This window comes from Ambystoma mexicanum, chromosome 12 (assembly GCF_040938575.1).
Source record: "Ambystoma mexicanum isolate Mex_15411 chromosome 12, UKY_AmexF1_1, whole genome shotgun sequence".
In the NCBI taxonomy this organism is placed as follows: domain Eukaryota; kingdom Metazoa; phylum Chordata; class Amphibia; order Caudata; family Ambystomatidae; genus Ambystoma; species Ambystoma mexicanum.
In genome coordinates this window covers 165,105,633-165,122,800 of record NC_090936.1, presented here as the reverse complement: position 1 = coordinate 165,122,800, position 17,168 = coordinate 165,105,633, and the positions used below count along the sequence as shown (strand labels likewise).

The 17,168-nt window shown below is 51.9% G+C and overlaps 1 protein-coding gene and 1 long non-coding RNA gene across 3 annotated transcripts in view; both read left to right on the top strand.

The window, feature by feature from the left end:
- PTPRR (protein tyrosine phosphatase receptor type R) overlaps window positions 1-17,168 on the top strand; it is a 1,074,582-nt gene that overhangs the window by 831,975 nt on the left and 225,439 nt on the right. The gene's annotated exons all lie outside the window — the stretch shown is intronic.
- On the top strand, window positions 472-6,816 carry LOC138513412 (uncharacterized). Its single transcript, XR_011281755.1, has 3 exons — window positions 472-632; window positions 4,349-4,403; window positions 6,587-6,816. It is a non-coding gene; the product is annotated as an uncharacterized lncRNA (long non-coding RNA).

Sequence of the window (17,168 nt, the reverse complement as noted above, 5' to 3'; positions counted from 1 at the left end):
TATATTACACACTTACTTGTCTCAGAATTTCAAGGGCACTGAGCGACTTTTGTTTTTTCACCATGTTCCCACCCTCCTTGAGCACTTTCCGGTGTATAGGCGCTATATAAATAATTTACCATTCACAATTATACATTTTAAACATTTGAGCATCTTTCCATGTTGTGCTGTTTGATGGGTTAGCATTTTCGAATGCTCCAGTGGTGCTAATAATATATGTTTTGTAATTTCCTGTGATGTCATTATGCTAAATAATGTTTTTGAAACTTGAAAAATCCTACATCTTTTCGGTCACAGAATGTTGACAAGTATGTATATTTCAACAACAATTTTTTTACTCCCAAGCACAGTTATAAAAAACGACATGGGCTAAACTTTTGGGCTACATTGGTTTCCTTTCAATCAAGTCTTTCCTTTCTGCCTATTCTGTCCCTGCTTTGCCTTTCCTACCCAGTCTTTCCTCTCTGTCTATCATTTCCCAGCATTCCTTCCCCAACCCAGTCTGTCCTCTCTGTCTATATCATGGACTTGCTTTGTGGGGGGTATGGTCTTGGGGATATATATGGGCACTTTTCAAGAAAATCGGACTTGCAAAACTGTTTGGAGGGATTGCGAGATCACGCTGATAGAAGGTAAGCACTTTGCAGCTTTATTTTGTATTTTTTGTCATTTACGTACGTTTAAATCCGCGTGGGGAGCGACGCCAGCTCATGCAATTCGGGCCGCGCTGCGCCCTGCATTCTGTGCCAGTCCTTATTGCTGTTCACATTGTGCGGTATTGCGCGCACGCGATCAGCGTTGACCGCGTGTGATGCCCGAAAATATATTTTCAAATATGGCGATTCTGCCCCAAAATATATTTTCAAATATGGCGAAGGGCACGCGTTGCCGTGGTAACTGGCTTCTGGCTTGGGAGCGTGCTGGGCGGTGCATGATCAATCCTGCTGCCAAGCATAAATTATAATCCCCCCCCCCCCCTGGCCACCATACCCCATTGCATTCGATTCCACCAGATCGCGTTTCGGCGCGCTGCCCCGAGCTATGTTCCGCTGCCCCCCACCCCAGGTCAGCCACCCGATCCCGGCCAACATACCTTGTGCAGAAACCGCCGTGCACCGCGATCCCGACGTCTAGCAGCAGCTGTTTCTTTAAATGCCCAAATACGCCCAACATTCGCGTTTCATTCGCATTTCGGGAAAATGCGAGCCAGCCAATAACAGGCAGGTTCCCTAAACCCCCCCCCTCCCCCACACCCCCCCCGCCCAACATGCCATTATTGCATGTGTGCTAATTCCCCCCCACCCCCCGTTACCCTGTGCTGCAATGCCCCCCCACCCTCTCCGTTACCCTGTACTGCTAGGCCCCCCCACCCCCTCCGTTACCCTGTACTGCTAGGCCCCCCCACCCCCTCCGTTACCCTGTACTGCCATTACCCCCACCCCTCCGATGCCCAGTGTGCTACTATCCCCCCACCCCCTCCGTTACCCAGTGCAGCTAGCCCCCTCAGCCCCTCCGATCCCTGCTAGGCCCCCCACCCCCTCCGTTACCCTGTACTGCTAGGCCCCCCCACCCCTCCGATGCAGTGTGCTACTATCCCCCCACCCCCTCCGTTACCCTGTGCAGCTAGCCCCCCCAGCCCCTCCGATCCCTGCTAGCCCCCCACCGTGCTGCTAGCCCCCCCAGCCCGCGGTTATCCTGAAATGCCCCCCCACCCCCTCCGTTACCCTGTACTGCTAGGCCCCGGCCCCCACCCCCTCCGTTACCCTGTGCAGCTAGCCCCCCCAGCCCCTCCGATCCCTGCTAGCCCCCCACCGTTACCCTGTGCTGCTAGCCCCCCCAGCCCGCCGTTATCCTCTACTGCTAGGCCCCCCCACCCCCTCCGTTACCCTGTACTGCTAGGCCCCCCACCCCCTCCGTTACCCTGTACTGCCATTCCCCCCCACCCCTCCGATGCCCAGTGTGCTACTATCCCCCCACCCCCTCCGTTACCCAGTGCAGCTAGCCCCCCCAGCCCCTCCGATCCCTGCTAGCCCCCCACCGTTACCCTGTGCTGCTAGCTCCCCCAGCCCGCCGTTATCCTCTACTGCTAGGCCCCCCCACCCCCTCCGTTACCCTGTACTGCCATTCCCCCCCACCCCTCCGATGCCCAGTGTGCTACTATCCCCCCACCCCCTCCGTTACCCAGTGCAGCTAGCCCCCTCAGCCCCTCCGATCCCTGCTAGCCCCCCACCGTTACCCTGTGCTGCTAGCCCCCCCAGCCCGCCGTTATCCTCTACTGCTAGGCCCCCCCACCCCCTCCGTTACCCTGTACTGCTAGGCCCCCCCACCCCCTCCGTTACCCTGTACTGCCATTCCCCCCCACCCCTCCGATGCCCAGTGTGCTACTATCCCCCCACCCCCTCCGTTACCCAGTGCAGCTAGCCCCCTCAGCCCCTCCGATCCCTGCTAGCCCCCCACCGTTACCCTGTACTGCTAGGCCCCCCAGCCCGCCGTTATCCTCTAATGATAGGCCCCCCCACCCCCTCCGTTACCCTGTACTGCTAGGCCCCCCCACCCCCTCCGTTACCCTGTACTGCCATTCCCCCCCACCCCTCCGATGCCCAGTGTGCTACTATCCCCCCACCCCCTCCGTTACCCAGTGCAGCTAGCCCCCCCAGCCCCTCCGATCCCTGCTAGCCCCCCACCGTTACCCTGTGCTGCTAGCCCCCCCAGCCCGCCGTTATCCTCTACTGCTAGGCCCCCCCACCCCCTCCGTTACCCTGTACTGCCATTCCCCCCCACCCCTCCGATGCCCAGTGTGCTACTATCCCCCCACCCCCTCCGTTACCCAGTGCAGCTAGCCCCCTCAGCCCCTCCGATCCCTGCTAGCCCCCCACCGTTACCCTGTGCGGCTAGCCCCCCCCAGCCCGCCGTTATCCTCTACTGCTAGGCCCCCCCACCCCCTCCGTTACCCTGTACTGCTAGGCCCCCCCACCCCCTCCGTTACCCTGTACTGCCATTCCCCCCCACCCCTCCGATGCCCAGTGTGCTACTATCCCCCCACCCCCTCCGTTACCCAGTGCAGCTAGCCCCCTGAGCCCCTCCGATCCCTGCTAGCCCCCCACCGTTACCCTGTACTGCTAGGCCCCCCAGCCCGCCGTTATCCTCTACTGATAGGCCCCCCCACCCCCTCCGTTACCCTGTACTGCTAGGCCCCCCCACCCCCTCCGTTACCCTGTACTGCCATTCCCCCCCACCCCTCTGATGCCCAGTGTGCTACTATCCCCCCACCCCCTCCGTTACCCAGTGCAGCTAGCCCCCCCAGCCCCTCCGATCCCTGCTAGCCCCCCACCGTTACCCTGTGCTGCTAGCCCCCCCAGCCCGCCGTTATCCTCTACTGCTAGGCCCCCCCACCCCCTCCGTTACCCTGTACTGCCATTCCCCCCCACCCCTCCGATGCCCAGTGTGCTACTATCCCCCCACCCCCTCCGTTACCCAGTGCAGCTAGCCCCCTCAGCCCCTCCGATCCCTGCTAGCCCCCCACCGTTACCCTGCTAGCCCCCCCAGCCCGCCGTTATCCTCTACTACAATGCCCCCCCACCCCCTCCGTTACCCTGTACTGCTAGGCCCCCCCATCCCCTCCGTTACCCTGTACTGCCATTCCCCCCACCCCTCCGATGCCCAGTGTGCTACTATCCCCCCACCCCCTCCGTTACCCAGTGCAGCTAGCCCCCTCAGCCCCTCCGATCCCTGCTAGCTGTTAAACTCTTCAAATGTTAAAGAGCACGTGGACAGCTGCCCCTCTCAGGCTGCGGCTCTTAAGTGCCCCTGCAGTCAGGGGGCAAGGTGCCTGCCTGCATGCAGGGACGGCTCCAAACCAGGGAGACTTCCCATTATCATGCCCTCCTGACCATCAGACTCAGTGCCCCCTGCCGAGATACTCATCCTCGTGCCCACAATAACACAGCATTCTGTAGGATGTGTTCAACCTGGCAAGATGCCTCTATCAGGGTGTGTATTTTGCGGGCGGCAAGTGGTGCAGTGGCCAGTCTGCCAGCGTGCTGGCTCTGGACCAAGCAGACCGAGTCTAGTCCTATCTCCACTTCAACTCGGTGTGATCCTTGTCAAATCACTTTCAGATCCTTTTTCTGCCAACATTGGAACTAGTGCCTTGTTTCGAAAAGACCGTTTCTGTGCGATATGCATGTTTGCTCAGGTTTGCCTTGTGATGTACAAAACAGGTAAAGCCGATCAAAATAATGGCGTGAGGTTGAATTGGATTGGCAGAGGGGGCGAGGCTGGGTCTGCTCATATGTGCGCCCACTTGACCTGTTTTTCCTTCCCTCCCACACCCCCTCCTGTGTTACAGAAGGACTGGACCACCCACCGAGGAGGGAGAGGAGCCATGAAGCTGCTGCTGGGTGGTGAGAGCGCTTTCTATTTTAATTCTCCACCAGGGCAAGCATACCTACTATGCGCCCCCTCCCCCAGGGGACAGGAATAACGAACCCAGGGGCAAGGGGTGGGAGTTTCAGAGATGGGGGACGTGGTTACTTCCCTTTTGAACAAACACACACATGTTCGTGTCATGCCAGTGTATACATTTGCAAACCAGAAACTAGCCTGCTTCTCGGCGCTTAAGTGATTGGTGTCGCTGAGGGCATCTCTAAACTCAATAACATTCACAACATCAACCTCAGAATAAGGAAATCCTAAAAAGGAGCTCAAGCCAGTTGTTTGAACGTAAATCTCTTTTCACAGGTGCTCAACCGACTGAGCTATTCACCGTGTCTGTCAAATCATGGAGTCTGCTGGCCAATAATACGCATTAGCCGAGTCAGGGCTTTGTTCCAGAGTGGAGCAAGCAACCTCATGCGGCGCCCGTGAACACCACATCAATTCTTGACATAGTGCTCGGCTTGACCTGAAGGGAACTTCAGGGGCGACGCAGCCCCCAAACTTATCCCGTTAAAAGCCCTGCCACTGTATCAGCAGCTGTGATTCTGTATGAGATAAATGAGCCAAACAAGAAAAATGGCTCACAAACAGCTAGACATCTTTTCCTTTCCGCAGTTTAGGGTTCCTTTCATGGTGTAGTGGGTTAATGCACCTGCTGCAGGTATCCGTCAAACAGGTTGAGAGTCACGTCTGCCTGCCTCTACTCTCCGCCCTCTGCAATTTATCCAGAAGGACTGCGAGACTTGTCCTTGGCCTCAAGCCCAGGGATCGTATCTCTCCAGGACTGAAATCTCTGCACTGGCTCGAGGTGGCTGCAAGGATTAAGTTGAACACCCTCTGCATTGTCCACAAGGCCTTCTTGGGCCTGGGGCCGCAATACCTTCAACTTTCTCTTCCCAAAAATCTTCCTTCTCGAGCTCTTTGATCATCCGCCTCCAACTCCCTCAGGGTCTTTCGCTTCTCCAAGCAACGAGTTGGTGGTAGATCTCTCTCCTCGGCAGGGGCCTCCTCCTGAAACAGCCTTCCTGCTTCCCTGAAACTTGAGGAGAACCATCTCCAGTTCCGGAAGCACCTCAAAACCTTCCTCCCTCCCCCCCCCATCCCCTGCTGAATTCCTGGCTGAAACTGCACTGGCTACCTGGCCACCCTTTGAGACCTTGGGCCTAGGCCCCGCCGTTTACACACCTGCACTGGCAACCCCCGCACCTGGGAACTGTATTCTGTATCCCTACAGTCCCCCACCAGCACTTATGTCTGCTCTTACCCTGCACTTGCCATCATCCCGCCTTTATTTTTCTTATTTATTCTATTATCCCATGTACTGCACTTTTTCTCCCTCTCCCATGTACTGCACTTTTCCCCTCTCCCTTCCCCTCGCACTTTTCCCCTTCCCATGCACTTGTGCGATCTGAATGACACCTGGCCTAGTAAGATCGTTGTCTGTCTTCCCTCTGTTCCCCCTCCCCTGCCTCGTCGCATTTCGAACACTTGTGTATAGACGCATTATAAATGCCACATATCATTTGCAAAGAAAGTAGGATGGATAAAGAAAACAAGAGTGAACTCTTGGGAGGAAGTAGTCTGTTACCCCAATGCAAATATGCTACCTTTTTTAAGAAGAGTATCTCAAATTTGTATTTCTTTTAACATGTTTTTTTTTTCTTGTTTTTTTTAATACTTTTTGGCCCCTTCAACTGCATAGAGGAAGTTATCGAGTAGCCGGGTGGGTGGCAGAGGTTGTGCAGATGGGAGTGTGAGTGTGGGTACAAGATATGTGCGCGTTGTTGGTAGATATGTATCGGGGTGTAAGAATGGTATGGGCAAAAGGGGAGGTAGTTAATTAGCAAAGGGTTTGAAAGACTATTTCCCCATTTTCACTTATGCCTTCTATTTCTAACTGATATAAATCAATATAGCTACACTAAAGACAATAAAATTCTGAATGCAGCCACAGAAAACCATAATTCATTTTCAGTTCAAATCTATCTTTAAGCCCGTTTCATCCTTTGTGTACAAATGCATTTAAATGTAGTGATGCATTTGTAAATTGACATTTTAACATTAATCTGGCATGTATTCTACAATAAGGAATTTAACAATGCCTATTCAGATGTCCATTTAGGTTCATATATCCTTTCTTTTTTTGTAGAATCTTTGAGATCTGTCTGCAAGGCTAACAGTTGGCCTACTATGGACGGCTGGGTGATAAGGAAGCTCGCCACCAAAATTTGCAATGCCAGAAGAGGCCTAAGGAAGACTCTGCATTTTGAAATGCAGGATCGATGATATTTGTTGTTTTTTTTTCAAACCTATTCATTCTTATGGAATACAGCTATGCTGTTAAACCGAATTTGTTGAATAAAAAAATGCTGAACACTTTCTGAGCCTATGTTTGATTGAAGATATCTTATAACAAGAGCAATACTATATTAAAATATCAACAATTTATAGCTGCTACAATCATAATATGAACTGGGTAATTGTTAGCTGCTCTTATTGATATTGGGTGAAGTGACTAGCGGCAGTCTGTCATGCGGGTAGACCTTTAACAGATTCTGTGTAGGCTGCTGGAAGAGTGTATTTTAGTGCAGTGCTTTGCAATTGTGGGAGTTTATTGGGGGTGAGGCCATGCTGGCTAGAGGTGAGAATTGAAATGAGGGAGCTTACAGGTTGGTTTGTGACCTGGGAAGTGGGGGTGTTTGTAGTTGTGTGCACTAAATCGAGGGAACTTAGTTAACGGGTGCTCTAGCAAAGATGAAGTGACACCTGCAAAATTCCATATAATTTTATTTTCCCTGTAAACTATCTAGAAGTCTAACTAGAGTCATTGTAAAGTAATGCCACCAATGTTACTCAAAAGGGATACATCCTGGGGTAATCCAACCACTTTTCCTAAATCTTTTGGAAGCATCTTGAAATCATTAAAACTCATCCTGGAGTAGTCTGCATTAATCATTTACAATTCAGAACCCATCCTAAAGTTATCATGGAACCATCCTGGAGTAATCCCCACCCATCCTAGAGTTGTCATGGAGCCATCCTAGCGTAATACGAAGTCATCCGGGAGTAATACAAACTCATCCTTAAGTTGTCGTGGAGTCATCCTGAAGTTGTCATGAAGTCATCCTGGAGTTGTCTTGGAGTATTCCGAAGTCATCCTCGAGTAATCCCAACTCATCCTGAAGTTGTCGTGGAGTCATCCTGAAGTTGTCAGAGTCATCCTAGAGTAATCCCCCACTCATCCTGAAGTTGTCATGGAGTCATCCTGAAGTTGTCAGAGTCATCCTAGAGTAATCCCCCACTCATCATGAAGTTGTCATGGAGTCATCCTGGAGTAATCCAAGATCATCACTGGAAGTAATCCGAACTCATCCTGGAGTAGTTTCTGTGATAACTCTAGAGTCATCATCTCATTAAATATTTTGGCTTGTACGCAGACTTGGGATGATCTTCCTAAACTCTCCATGGATGACTCTAGAATGGAGTCATCGGATGACTCCAGAATGATTCCAGGATGATCTTCCTTTTTGACTAGGGCAGTCAGTGCATTTGTAGTTTAAGATTAAAGCTGATCATTAGTGTCTTATAATACATGGCAGCCTGCAATAGCTGCATAGCAGCCTGGAAACCATGTTCTAGTTGTGACGTCGCCTGCAGTCGAGGAGTTCATTGTAGTCCAGTGACACCTCATATTGGGCTGTAAAGCTGTGGTTCCCAAGTAGGTGCCGGTATCCCACTGGGACCCAGCTTTCATGCTCAGAATGTAGGTGGGTCATGGCATTGTGCTTTGTCACACGTGAGAGAAAGTCCATAGTTCAGATTCTTCTGAAGGACAAAGGGGTGTTCTGCATTCATTCGGTTGTGATGCTATGTGTGCTGCGGTTGCTGTCACATGCTGACATTTTGCACTTTCATATCCGTCGGGCTGTGATTGAAAGACAGTGTGCAAAGGTGGAGGGGAGACCTTGGATATCCATTCTTTCTCTGTATCGGGGGGGGGGGGGGTGGGGGGCGTTGTCATTCTACTCCTCGGAATCAGTGGGTTACAGTATGAGGTGGCGCGGCCCTGACTCCGATGGGCTATCGTCCTTATCTTGCTCATCGTCAACCTTCCTTATTCTCATGGTTATCAGGGGATGTAGATGGCTGGTGGAGGCCAGGGACTTCCCATCTCCCGCCCTTTTGCTCTGTGTTATTGCTCCCGGTTCCTCGGTCAGTGCTAGGCACACCTCTCGCACTTCTGCCCCGCGCACGCCTGGTTGAACCTACTCTTTCACTGTCACTCGACAAGACGGCAATATCTACCAACTTGATCTTGCATATCAGAGTGATGTGTGGCAGAGGTTTCCTGAATGCACATTTAATACCTTCAATTTACCACACATAAATATGGATCCCAGTACACATGGAAGCCACTGTAGCTGCTGTAAAATGCCCTCTGCCCACATGCCTACCCCTCACCATAGCACGTTTGGGTGCTCCAGGCATGTTGTAATTTAAGATGGTTGCCCCTCCGCTCTAGTCGCAACCAGATGGCATATGGGTTGCACACTCAGTTACAGTCACTAAGTGTAATCTCCAGCCTGAAGCAACTCTGGTATTTTCTAGTCACTAATAACATATGTCACGTGTGTGTGCCAATTAAGGGGTCGACTGGGATTCTGTTTCCAAGTCGCACCAATTTTGTGCATGTCTTGCACACCCAAAGTGCAGAAACTGAATATAATTCAGTTCACTCAATGGCCCTCATTACGACCCAGGCGGTAAGCGGAAAACGATGCCGGTAAATGAATACCGGCATCGTTTTCCGCTAGGTCCGATTATGACCCGCGAAAGTGCAATTAGCGACATCGTAGTTTACGGTGCCGCTAACAGCACCAAGGTCGCGCGCGCGCGACCCACCATACCGTAAATACCGGCATGGTGCAAAGCTACGCAGATCACAAACCAAGCGGACATGCCCCTAACGCCATCGCCAAGGCCGTTAAGTACCTTACCGCCATGGCGCTAATTCCGCCATCGCGAACCAACCGTAAATGGCCATGTGCAGTGTTCCCAGCTGCCACAGGTGCACAGAATCAGCACAGGTGGAGGCAATACAGACTCTCCCAGTGCAAAAAGAGCACACCCCACCCCTACCAGCCCCAGTCACACTCCACAATGATACCAATAGGACTAGCAATGTTGGGGCTGGAGGACCTGATAGCAATGCGAGTGCTACAACTGCAACAACAACAACAACAACAACAACAACAACAAGCTGCACAGAGGAGACGCAGGAGGAGAAGGAGGGCAAGGCAGGGCCAGCAAGCCCCACCAGCACAGCCAGTCGCACCACGCAGGCAGTCCCCAATCCCACGCATCAGAGCCAGTCCATTCAACCTCACCGCAGAGCAGATCCACACCCTGTACCGACTGGACCGGGACACCATCACCAACATTGTGCACATGATACACAACGACATTGTCAGCATGATAGAAACACCCACCGCCATCCCGCCCCTACTGAAGGTCGTGTCCGTGCTCCACTTCCTGGCCACAGGCACCTACCAGCACACAGTGGGCACTTGCATGGCATATCCCAACCATTATTCTCACGTACACTGATCCAAGTGCTCGATGCCCTCCTCAAGCACACAGACGACCACATCTCATTGCCACGGTCTGCCCAGGAGATTGCCAACACCAAAGTGGGTTTGCATGCACTAGCTGGCATACCTGGTTGCATTGGTGCCATCGACTGCACCCATGTTGAATTGGTGGTCCCACATGCCATGGAGGTACCATACCGCAACCGTAAACTATTTCACTCAATCAACGTGCAAATGGTCTGCGACTCCAACAGGATCTTCACACATTGTTGTGCCCGATTCCCCGGATCAACCCATGATTCAATGGTCCTTCGGAACTCCACAATACCACGCTACATGGAGCGACATGCAGGCCCAAGATCCTGCCTACTCGGTGTGTCTAATGTCATGAGCATGGAAATGCAAAGTGTGTAGGTGATCGACGTACCAATGCATATTTCACCTGGCAGAAAGGGGGGGGGAATGATGCATACGTCACATGGCTGCGACTAGCAGTAGCCAGATCATACCCTGAGGCAGCACTCACGCCATCTGACAACTGTATACATGATGCCTGATCTAATCAGCCCTAACATGTGAATGAAAGTGTACCCCAACCATGACACAACCATCTGCAAGTGCATTGTATGAAATGTGACCACATTGACCTCAAAGGAACGCACCTACATGCACGTCACCAAACACCATCAACTGAAAGGCCTGTCCCCCATAACTGCGCACAAAGGAGGCACATGTCGGACAGGAACATCAATGCACCACTACACAGACAGCAAGACCCACAAACTCCCCCCATTGACACCAGTATTGTTCCCTGGGGTCATAATGAGCCAGACAGCAATGTTGCAATCATGTGAGCTTTGACCTCACAGGACACGTGCCAGGTCACATAAAGTAACGGCCTGAACGGACACAGTGGATGGGCACTCACAAGGCAATTGTCACCCCTGTGTTGTGTCTTGGCATGCAAAACAGTACATGAGAGCCATGAACATATACCGGTTGCATAGTGTGAATCCATTAGCACAACTAAATTTGGTGCAAAGTAACAGTTGAATGCAAGGCATGGTGGCGCGTCATGTTCAGAAAGCAATCTCATTCCTGACACATACATATGGCCTTATTACGACCCAGGCGGTAAGTTACCGCCTGGGTCGTACCTTTACCACCATGGCGTAAACTACGTTTACGCCCTGGTGGTTGGTGGACTTACCGCCCCATTCCGAGGTTGGCGGGGCGGTAAGTCCCCAATCCCCATTTACCCTTCCCCATTCCCATTTTTGCCCCATAGGGCATAATGGGAGTGGGGAAGGCGTTAATTACGCCACCGTAAATTACGGTGGCGTAATTAACAACAAGGTCCCTTAGCTAAGGGACCTCGGAATCAGGCGGTAAGGGTCGGCGCTGTTTACGCCGCCGTAAACCCCTTACCGCCTGGGTCCTAATGAGGCCCATTGTTGCTCATTTACAGGTGATGCAGGCTATCCCCTGAAGAGGTGGCTCCTTCACCAGTCCGGAACCCACAGAACCAGCATGAGGAGGACTTCAACCGTGCCCATGCACGTACCCGTGTGGTGATAGAGCAGGCCTTTGGCCTACTGAAGGCACGTTTCCGCTGCCTCAGCAGGTCTGGCGGGGCACTCCTGTACCGCCATGGGAAGGTTGCGAAGATCGTCATGGCATGTGTCATGCTACACAATATGTGCGTCAGACGTAACGTGCCTCTGCCCCCTGACGCAGAACTGCAACCACCTGATGATGAGGATGATGAAGGTGGGGATGGGGCAGCACCTCAAGGAGGCAGCGATGCACAGGAGGGGCGTGAAATGCGTCAGAATCTCATTGACCAATACTTCTAGCACACACAGCGTGTGCGTGTAACATGTGGACGGCACTTGGGGCACTGTGTGTGTCTGGTATATGCACACTGTAGACTGTACAACAATAAAGCACACATACACAATGAGCAATGTCCACACATTTGGTTTGTGATAAACGGAAAAGTGTATTGTGCTTCTGAAAAGTTATGACACACCCAATCCCCCCTCCCCCCTGAACACCTGAACACACCCAATCCCCCCTCCCCCCTGTACACCCCAACACACCCAATCCCCCCTCCCCCAAACCCCCCTCTCCCCTGTACACCCCAACACACCCAATCCCCCCTCCCCCCTGTACACCCCAACACACCCAATACCCCTCCCCCCTGTACACCCCAACACACCCAATCCCCCCTCCCCCTGAACACCCCAACACACCCAATCCCCCCTCCCCCCTGAACACCCCAACACACCCAATCCCCCCTCCCCCCAGAAATCCCTGCAAAGGAGTGCCAGTGCCCGTGGTGAAGTGGGTAATGTTTCAGTGGTCCACTGGGCGGGCACTATTGCCAGCCCCCTATCCCGGAACCTGGGGCCCCCCTGCCTGTACTCCTCTGGGTCCTGGATGACCTGCGGACGGGGCTGGATGGGGCCGAACTTGCAGCTGAGGAGGTACCGGCCTGCTCGGTACGTCGTGTGTCCATGATTGTCCGTATCAGTTCACTAATCATATTCCGCACTGCGGCTAGTTCTGTGCATATGTTCGTGCTTGCTGATTGGATGGCTGCCTTGATGCTGTCAGCACACCTCTCCATGCCTGAACTGGCACCTCCACAATCAGCAACATGCTGCGTTAGGATTGACGCCAGTTGTTCTTGCCTCGCTGATATTTGGTCCAGCACCTGGCTGAAATCAGGCACAATGGAGGTCGCAATTGCAGGCCCAATAGGACTACTCCCCTCTTCCCCTACTCCCACTGGGCTTGGAGTGGCTGGCCATGAACCTCCAGGGGATTGCCCCTGTGTGTCCTGTCCATGCAGGTTACATGGGGACAGGTGTGGGGGGACCTTCCATGTCATCATCCCCATTCGCCACATCGCTGTCAGAACAGGCTGCGATGGCTGCAGTCTCCCCAACTGTACTGCTCCCCGCAGACACAATCCCCTCAGTGGGCAGCAGTGGTTGTGGGTCTGCCGTGGGTGTCATCATGTCCCTTTCCTCGGGGGGAATTGCTGCCCTGGGCTGTTCGGCAACAGGAATTTTGGCCTGCTGTGGGTTGGCCATGGGTCCAGCAGAGGTGGATGGTTGGTGGCCTCTTCCCTCTGTCCTGGTCTTCTTGGCTGGGGTGGTGCCACTCTCATCCCTGCCGGTGTCCGAGTGTGAGCCTGTGGTGGAGCAGAGGAGGGAAAGTGTTATTGATGGTTCAGCGGACATTGAGCAGGCATTGTGATGAGTGCCATGGTTTAGATGGATAGATGGTGGACTTTGTAGGCCGTGACATACAGGTTGTCTCCCTTTTGGGTGGGTTGAGCATGCAGGAATGTGTGTGCCTGCTGTAGAGTGTACATGCTGCATGTGTGCAGGGTGTGGGTGTTCTGCTGATGTGTTGCGTTTGCCATATGGGGCGACATTGTGATTCCCATGTAAGTGTGATTCAGGGTGTTTTGCAAGGCTGAATTGGGGGCACCTACCTGTGTCTCCTGATGTCGGGGCTCCTCTCTCCATTCCGCCGACGCCCTCAATGCACACTATGCCGATCAATGAGGCACATGTCTCCTCCCATGGCTGCATCTTCAGTGGGGAGTCTGCTCCACCACCAGTTGCCAGTCCCAGGTTGCGGTTTGCTGACAGTATGCCCCTTACTCGGAGCCAGAGGTCATCCCACCTTTTGCGGCACTGTCTGGCGGTGCGTGGGGTGGTACCTACGGCACTGACGCGTTGTGCCACGAGTTCCCATACTGCTTTTTTCCGGGCTATGGCTGGTCTCGTCATCTCTGATGAGAAGCCGATGTCTGCCTTCTCCTGCAGCGTGTCTGCCAGCATAGTTAGTTCTTCGCGACTGAAGCGGTCCTGCCGCTGCCTGTCGCAGGCTTTTTCCGCCGCGATGACGCTACTTCGGGTTCCGCTTATTTGCGGTGGCCGCTAATGACGGTGCCCGCTAATTACGGGGCCCGCTGATTACGGTTGGCGCAATGATGGGTGGCGGTAGGTCACCCAGCGCGGCGTTCGATGCCGGTAAGGGCTGTTTACGCCATGGCGTAGTTTACATTACCGCCATGGCGTAATGCTCGTGCGCGATGGGTCGGAATATGGCGCTCTTTACGCTATCGGTCCATGGCGTAAACGATGATTACGCCATGGCGGTAATGTAGCATACTTACCGCCTGGGTCGTAATGAGGGCCAATATGTCCCACCTCGGTCACTCAGGTCTACTCATAGCCAGAGCCTCATGATCCCTAGGCACAAGCTCCAAACAGCCGGAGGGGTCAGCTTCCCAGTCCTGGCAGCCAAACTTTGGAACACTGTGCCTCTACCTATTGGAAATCTATCATCTCTGAACCTATTCAAACACAAAGCTAAACTCTGGTTAGCCACCACAGATGACCAACTTTCAGCCTGAAAACCTGATTAACTTGACTTTTATCTATGCCTGACTAACCTGTATGTGCTGTGCCTGTATTCCTATGCTTTGCACTCATTGTTTTCTGTAATGACCTCCCTTGTTGTAACCACTGTTTGAAGATATGCGCCCGGTTGCCTCCGGGTCTGGTTTGCGCTATACAAATAAAAAAATTCAAATACAAATACAAATATATTGTCTAATCCAAGCAACGGTTTATGCATGTATGTGTGTGTGTGTCAGTGTGTCTGTACATAAAAGTAAGCAATCTGTCCCATTTCTACCTCTCCCTCAACTACTCCAAGTAAAGGACTTACCTATCTACTTACACTCACCAAGCCGCCAGCAAACCATTGCCGCTGCACACATGACTAATCACAAGCACCATAGATGTGTCCCTCCTACATAAAACACAGGGCCCAACTTGCCTGGACCCTTTCTAATCCCGATCCTGAGCCCCCAACAAGTTTGGAATAGTTTGTCCCCTGTGGATCAGCCGTACTCGGTTTGCTCTGAGTTTGTCTGAACAGCTTAATCTGATCTTAGGTTCTACATCCCTTCCAATACTATACTGCTCAAATTGTTAGAGGTTATTGCTGTTCATGTCCATCCACAGATAAGTAAACATCCGTGGATACATGGAAAAGCTACATTTGGAAACAATATTCAGTCTCTCTGATAGTTATGGTATACAATAGTACATATATTGTAACAGAGAAGTGATATGCTAGTAGAATCACACATACAATCACTGTCTAGCCGCAGACTTTGCATTCTTGTTAACCGTGCTTGTGGATATTTGCAATGTTAGAAGTTATATGCTCTAAATTCTGTTTGAATAAACAGTAGTTTCTGAAATATAAAGCAGCCTGTGGGAGTGCTGGGTGCGCACTGCAAGTGGCAGGCCGCCTTAAAATGCCCATCCCTTGCCAAGCAGGTTTGACATTTTCATACCTATTATAGGGATATAAGTTTAAAAAATGAATGGAAACGCTCATGCTCCACATGTGTGCATACCTGTACAGGAGGCTGCATAGAGTGGCCCTCATTACGACCCTGGCGTTGGACCATGGTGCTAATAGCACCATGGTCCATGCCGGTAACTTACCGACTCCGCCATGGCGGAATGGGGAATTACCGCCCCATTCCTAGGTTGGCGGGCGGTAATTCCCCATGCCGCAATGGCCCTTCCCCATTCCCATTTTTGCCCCATAGGGCTCAATGGGAATGGGGAAGGCACTAAGTACGGTACTGCAAATTGCGGCACCGTACTTAGCACCGAGGTCCCTTTGCGGGTTGGTTTTTAACGCCTGCAAAAAGCAGGCGTTAAAATCGCCAACCCGCAAAGGGACCTCGTAATCAGGCGTTAAGGGGTTAACGGCGCCGCCACCTTTTACGGTGCCGTTAACCCCTTAACACCAGGGTTGTAATGAGGGCCAGTGTGTGTTAGGGTATCATTCTGCCCAACCGCCTTTTCATTAAAAGTGTGACCTAATGCCACCCTTGGAATAGCCAAGGTCCATCTTAATAAAAGAAAACATGAATACATGTGTGTCTGTGCGGCCATCAAAAACAGAAAACGCGAGGTCCCAATCTAAGAAAAGAGTGAAATTAACCTATGAACGCTCTAAACACACATGCATCCAGATGGCTCTCACTCTGACAACATCACACCATCTGCCTTAAATATGTGCTACTTTACCTGATGTAAAATGTGCCTGCGATGCTTGATTTAGTAGTATATTTCTGCCACTTTTCTGTCTTCTGTTTTTTTTAGTTCTGTTAAAATACAATGAAATGGTCTATATAATAAATAAATATTGGCTCGCACCAATGCTGTCCTTTGAGTGGTCTAGTGGGAGCTAAGGTTAGATGTGCACCGTGATGAACTTGGTTTTAGGAAATAGGTTCATGTGGGCTGAGTGTTGTTGCTGTGTCTGAACATTGGAATTCTCAATATTTGTACATTTGACATTTTCATTACGTTTGGCCTGAGTGTCAGTAAATTAACATTGCCATCTCCAATGTTTGTAGCCATTGCCTTTTTATACGGTTTTAATGGCGGCCCTGAGGGTGCTTTGTTGGCTGTTAATGGCCCACTAGCCATAGGTTTAGTCCAAAGCCTTTGTAAGGGCGTATGACCATTACTGTCCAGCAATGACCCTCATTCACCCCATTGATTCTATTAGCATCCCCGGCAAAAATCCAGGGCGTTAAGAGACATTTATATTTAAGGGAAGACGACTCCGCACATTCTGCGCAATCAATTTCCCTTAGAAAAATCTAGAAGCAAAAATGGCTGCAGGAAGTAATGGAGAGCGTTCCCTCAGTATTTCAATGGCCATGCCGCGGGCATCCTGGGGCGAAGCATAACGGCGACAAACACGACTAGGAGAGGTAAGTGCTCAGGAAGAGGGGACGTGGGGAGAGGTGTGCAGGATTCAGGGGGTCTGTGGGATCATATGCACCCCACGGCATCCGGTGAAGAAAAACATGGTAGACCTATGGGAGAGGCGCCGGTGGCCAGGATGCACTGCGGGATGACACTGTAGAATACAGCTCAGCTGATTAGCTGACACTTCTGCCATGTGTGCTAATAGAAAGCAGCCTTAACTGCTTTGGAAAAACGTCTTTGTTTCCACTGTGGTCAGTTACATTCTCTCTAAAATCAGATAGGCGAAGCACTATTCAGCCGGACCCAA